The 6,019-nt window shown below is 37.0% G+C and overlaps 1 pseudogene; it reads left to right on the forward strand.

The window, feature by feature from the left end:
* The first annotated feature begins 503 nt into the window (after positions 1 to 503).
* On the forward strand, positions 504 to 685 carry LOC128862618 (U2 spliceosomal RNA; annotated as a pseudogene).
* Positions 686 to 6,019: the final 5,334 nt, after the last annotated feature.

The following is a 6,019-nucleotide window of genomic DNA, read 5'->3' on the forward strand; positions in this document are numbered from 1 at the left end:
CAGATGAAAGACTTCCGAAAATATAGTTTATATGGAAGAAAATTCTCAACGTAGTTTGCAAAAAAATTGGCAAAATTTTTGTTTTTGAAGTGAAAACTTCTTTAGAATCGTTGGGAGTGATTTGAGAAAAAGTGAAACGAAAAAAGCGACCCTCTTGGCTACGAATATTACATATAAACGTAGCGACGAACTAAATAACTTTTAGGCCAACGCCGACAGTATGGCGCGATAGCCGAGCGGCTAGCAATGTGAGCTTCCGATCCAAAATTCTTGGTTCGAATCACAAGAAAAAAAATTTTTTTTTTTGAAATTTGCATTGTAGGACATTTCTGATTATTTATTGAAAACAGTTTTTTGGCTTTTCTATTTTTGGTTTAGATACTGAAAGTCAGTTTTAGTGAATCGATATAAATATTTCGTACATTAATTTTTGTGAGCGTGTAATTCTCAAAAGGTTTATTAGAAAATGTATTGACAAGGTAGTTTGTTGGTTGTGTATGGTTATCGCTTCTCGGCCTTATGGCTAAGATCAAAGTGTAGCTTAACATCTGATAGATCCTCCATCGGAGGACAACAAATGTTAAACTGATTTTTGGAAATGGGCGGAGTGTTTTAGGGGCTTGCTCCACCTCTGCCACGGGTTGGCCCGGTATTGCAGTACCGCCGGGATTTCGGCCCAAATTATTGAATAAATACAAGAAGAAATATACTAATACATTTAGCTTTGGTGGGAAGAGACATAAATTTTTATATGAATACAAGTAGACGAAAATGGAAGAAATTTGTAAGTCTGTTTCTTCGGTCCGTTTGGGTATTTTTTTTGACAACATCGAAACCAAAGCATTTGTATCATATTTTATCTATCATAAGCCACTCGTATCATTTGTTGAAATTGAAAACATTGAGGATGAATAATAATAAAATGAAGAAAATAAAATATGAACTTTATAGCAATATTATAATGAACCTATAATTATCCCGCTCCTAATGCTGCTTTCGTCTTATTCTCTCTCAGTTTGTTTTACGGAAGGTTTCACTTCTATCGCGTCTAACCGTTAGACTGGTATTTTTTTTTTCATAAAATGTTAATATAATCCTTTAAGAATATGTCAACAAATTTTTAGAATGTAAATTTAAGTATTTCTTATAAAGGGTGATTTTTTTTAGAGCTATAGGAAAGTTTTTCAAAAAAACACACGTAAAATTCAGAAAAATGCATGAAATTTTTATTTAAAGCGATAGTACAGTCCATATAATTTAATGTTTGAAGATTATTTCATGCAAATGTTGACCGCGACTTCGCTTCAAATGGCCCATCCGCTTAGTCCAATTTTGGCATACTCTTTCCAATGTTTCGGCCGGTATCTCACATATAAATGCTTTAATGTTGTCTTCCAATGCGTTAATTGAATCAGGCTTGTCTGAATAGACATGAGCTTTAACATAGCCCCACAAAAAATAATCTAAAGGTGTTATATCGCACGATCTGGGTGGCCAATAGACAGGTCCCGAACGTGAAATAAAATGTTCACCGAACTCGCCTCTCAACAAGTCCATTGTTACGCGTGATATGTGGCATGGGGCACCATCTTGCTGAAACCGCATGTCATGCAAGTCAAGCTCTTGCATTTTGGGCAAAGACAAGTTGGATATCATTTCACGGTAGCGCTCACCATTCACAGTTACGTTACGATTCGCAGCATCTTTGAAGAAGTACGGTCCAATGATACTTCCTGCCCATAAACCGCATCAAATTGTGACCTTTTCTGGATACATTGGTAGCTCTTGCAATTCTTCTGGCTGATCTTCACTCCAAAATCGACAATTCTGCTTATTTACGTACCCATTGATCCAAAAATGAGCTTCGTCGCTGAACACAATTTTTCGACTTTAAACTTTTTAAATAGAACACGCATTTTTATAATAAAATTCAATGATTTGCAAGCGTTGTTCGTTTGTAAGACGATTCATGATTAAATTATAGACCAAACTGAAGATGTTTGACAGTGAAAAAAAACACGAAACGTGCGTCAGCTGTTTAAACCAACTGTTTAAAAAGATAATAGCTAAAAAATCACCCGTTATTATAGATCGTCAACCGTGACTCTATTCTTTGCCCTCGAGCGCTGGGAGAGGTATAGTTACGTATTCAAACTTTAGACGCGTTTTTATCGAACCTATATTTTTCGAATATTTATAGAAATTATGACATTAATAAACAAAAAATTTTTTAGTTTTTTGTATTCAGGTCACTGACGCCAATGCTACAATGCCCGCCGATTGAGAAGCTCCGCTGCGACCTGCGAGAATTGAGTGTGCCGCCATTTTAAATGATTAAAATAAAAAAAATTATATTATTTTAATGTACAAATGAACTGTATGCCAATTTTGAAAAAAAAAAACGTTGACTTCTTCATTTTAAATAATTTGAATGAAAATCAGGAAAAATATGGCAATTTACAGGTATCGGTCCCCTTAAGATTCTATTTAAAAAGAGGAAAATGTTGATGACAATTTTGATTAACTTTTTTAAATTTTTTCGAGTTTCGTACAAAGTTTGATGCTTTGAGTTGTACGGTTTTTGTTGTACAGTGCACTATGGGTAGGTAGGTAAAATGGTTAAAGTACCAGTTTGGCACTCCACAAGTAGTACTAAAACGTCATTTTGATACCATTTTGAGACCTCCAACGGGCAGATAACTATAGCAAACCGAAGCTGTTGATGTAATAGAGAATGTTGATGGGCTTTAGGTTGGAGCACTGCCCCAAGCTGTTGAAGAAAGAAGCACCCAGTTACTTCAATCGTCTAGATGCCAAACCCGGACATTTACAGAGAGAAAGTGCTGAACTGTCTCCTTCTCCGAAAGCTCCACACAGCTGCTGCAATAGGGATTAAGTGACTAGCTTATGCTTATGCTTTTCTGCATGTGTGCCGATTGTCCAATGACCGGTAAATACAGCTACCAGTTTGGAAATGAATGGCGCGGAGTCCCCAGAATTTTCTGCATCCTGCGTCTATTATACTGCGGAAACATGGTTTTTCAAATAGTACACGAATAAATGGAGCTCCATTTGCCCTGCGATTTTCTGTGAATTAAGTTGTGCAATTCCCCTTTAATAGCAATCAAGAAGATGCCGATGTCTGGGACCTTTGAGACCAATTCAGTCGACCTCTTCCTGGAAAGCTTATCAGCAATTTTATTTTCTTCGATGTTTCTACGTTCTGGAATCTAAATCAGAGACATATTACTTGCACCACTTTGGATCTGCACCATGGCGTCGCGAGTACCTTGATCGCAGTTTGACTTGACAGTGCACACACATTTATAAAATAAAAAAAGAAATACAAAAAAGCTTTCAAACTTGAAGGCTCGTCACGCTGCTATTATTTTGAACACAGGTGTATGTATGTACAGATTATACATACATAATTTGATAACAGAAATTAATGATGTTATATATGTATAAATAATTGGCGCTTACGACCTTTTTGGGTGTTTGGCTGAGCTCTTCCTCCTATTTGTGGGGTGAGTCTTGTTGCTATTCCACATATGGAATGACCTACAATTTTAATCCCACGTGAAACGGCAGATATTTTGTACGAAGAGAAATTAGATAAAACATTTTCTGACATTTTGATGTTTCATGTACGTAGATTCGAGCCTACTCGCGTTCTAATAGAAGTCACGCATCAGCCCTTTCGGTTACGGCGGCCGCCTATCTAATGAATGCATTGGGATTATTGTACTGTTTGCATTTACTTAAATCTATTTAAACACTAACTGTAACTTACGATGTAACGAGCTTGCTAGAAAGTGTATTGCCCGATTACTTTTGCTGACCTGGATACGGTTAGGCGCACTGCTCACCTGCCACAGACTTAAACTTAGGGAATTCTTCTTGAAAGATGCGTGTGCAAATGTGGCAGGGGTTCGCCCGCAATGGTTTTTTCCCAGATTTGCAGAAGAAGACTAACGATTTTTGGTGCAGGATTTTTCAGTGAACTGAACACAGTGGCAGCTTTATAGCTACAAAGGCTGCTCAGGTTGATTAACTCAATGCATAAGTTTAAGGCAGGAAGAGGAATTTCAGACATGAGTCTATAGGTCCACTCTTGGCTATTTATGTGCTGCAAACATTGCCAGCAGTCGCCTCTAACTAACTTACGCTTACCCTTCGGTTTACTGGATTTACGAACTATAGAGTTGATAGACCATCGAATTAGTACGCAATATGTGCGAGATATGTAGGTATGTTCGAAGTGAGAGAATAATTAAATCTTCGCCCTATTTTAGTTGGCTAAGTATTTAATTCCAGTCAGTGCGTCACTTTTATCACTATTCGCATTTTAACTGCCACATTTCCTTTTAACTTTCTTTATATCTAATCGAAATATGAACGAAATGCAGAGTGTCCTGTGGCAGAGTTAGGAATTACAAACCAAATTAAAAAATAATTACTAAAACTAAAAGTTTATTCCAATAGCTTTGCACAGAATACAAGTGCGGATTCTGTTTTTTTATTATTTTCTCTAAATATTGCCCGTTTCGTCGGACATCTCTTGGCATCTGGAGAAGTGTTTGTCGGGCTGCTTTTAATCTCGTGAATGATGATACTTTCTTTTATTGCTGAGATGTTAGCTGGGTTTTTTTCATAGACTTTACTTTTGACGTAGCCATAGAAAAAGTCCGGGTAAGATCAGGCAACCTGGGTAGCCAGGATATGTCCCCGAAACGCACAGACGCGGTTTATCGGGCAAACTTGTAGCGAAAATTTCAATATTTTGCTTTGTCGAGATCCGGCTTTACGCTAGTCGGGTGCTGTTTGACACCGAAAACATTACCCGGAACTTCACACCCATGAACAAATCAACCCCAATCACTTGGGGTATCACGTAAATGTTTAATATTTGTAATGTGAACAAAATCTACGATGAGCAGTTGTTCACCGGTTCATCTGGACATAGTTACTAAATAACCCACATGAATAGCGAAACTAGCACGTTCCACTCCCCGCTAATACACTCAGCGGTTAGGGAGCAACTTTCAATTGAAAATCAATTCTGCTACAATCAATAAGTTTTACTATAATAAAGCAGACATAACGTATTTTTCTCTTGAAAATACCATAAATATCTACAGACTCTGTAAGGGACTTGTTGTTCCTCATGCTTGGGTACTAGACATTCATGGGTGCTTCACGGTTAGAGAAAATAAAGGGCAAGCTTTAATCTAAACGTAAGCCATCATTACATATACTACAGTTGACAAGAAGTCCACAGGATTTGGCAGGGAACTTTGTTCCCGCGATTATAAAAGAAGGGTGTTGCATCCCTTGGAAATAAACCAAAATATCGATATTCAGCTCTTGGCGCAGAAGCTCTTAAGCGATACATATCAATGTACGAGTATTGTGCATCGACAAGCATGCAAGACTGCTATATTCCCTCATAAGAAGAAGAAAGTTACGGGCTAGCAACAGCAGTTAGTTAAAACTCCCATTCATTGAAGAGAGAAGACTACTAACAAGCCCATATGACTGCCATATTTACCAATCATTAAGAGACTGCATAAATGACAAAAAGATGGTATCCATACTGTCTTCCATCAGTAAATTCTTTGAAGAAAGCGCTTCAGTGTTCTGGTAAATCAATTTTTCAAGAATCCGGACCATTTAACGGATTGGATATTTGAACAACTTCCCTGTCCAATGAGTCATTGTGACTCACGAAAACAATTTGGGATAAGTTCATGAGTCATATGTGATTCATTTCTCAATTAAATTTCGGACAACTTTTTTGGTATGTTACTCAAAAACTACTATGGAGTTCCTATGGGACTCATTGAACGTGGTGAAGAAAATTTTTGGTCTTACGTTCACAAAATAACCAAATTAATATAAATATATACGGCGTATGGTAATAAGTTTCCGTACTTTCTTAGCCAAAGTTACGAATTATTTAGACAATTACATAATAGATGGTATTATGTGAGATATGTGCTATTAGAAGCTACAACTT

Source organism: Anastrepha ludens, chromosome 4 (assembly GCF_028408465.1).
Source record: "Anastrepha ludens isolate Willacy chromosome 4, idAnaLude1.1, whole genome shotgun sequence".
Classification (NCBI taxonomy): Eukaryota; Metazoa; Arthropoda; class Insecta; order Diptera; family Tephritidae; genus Anastrepha; species Anastrepha ludens.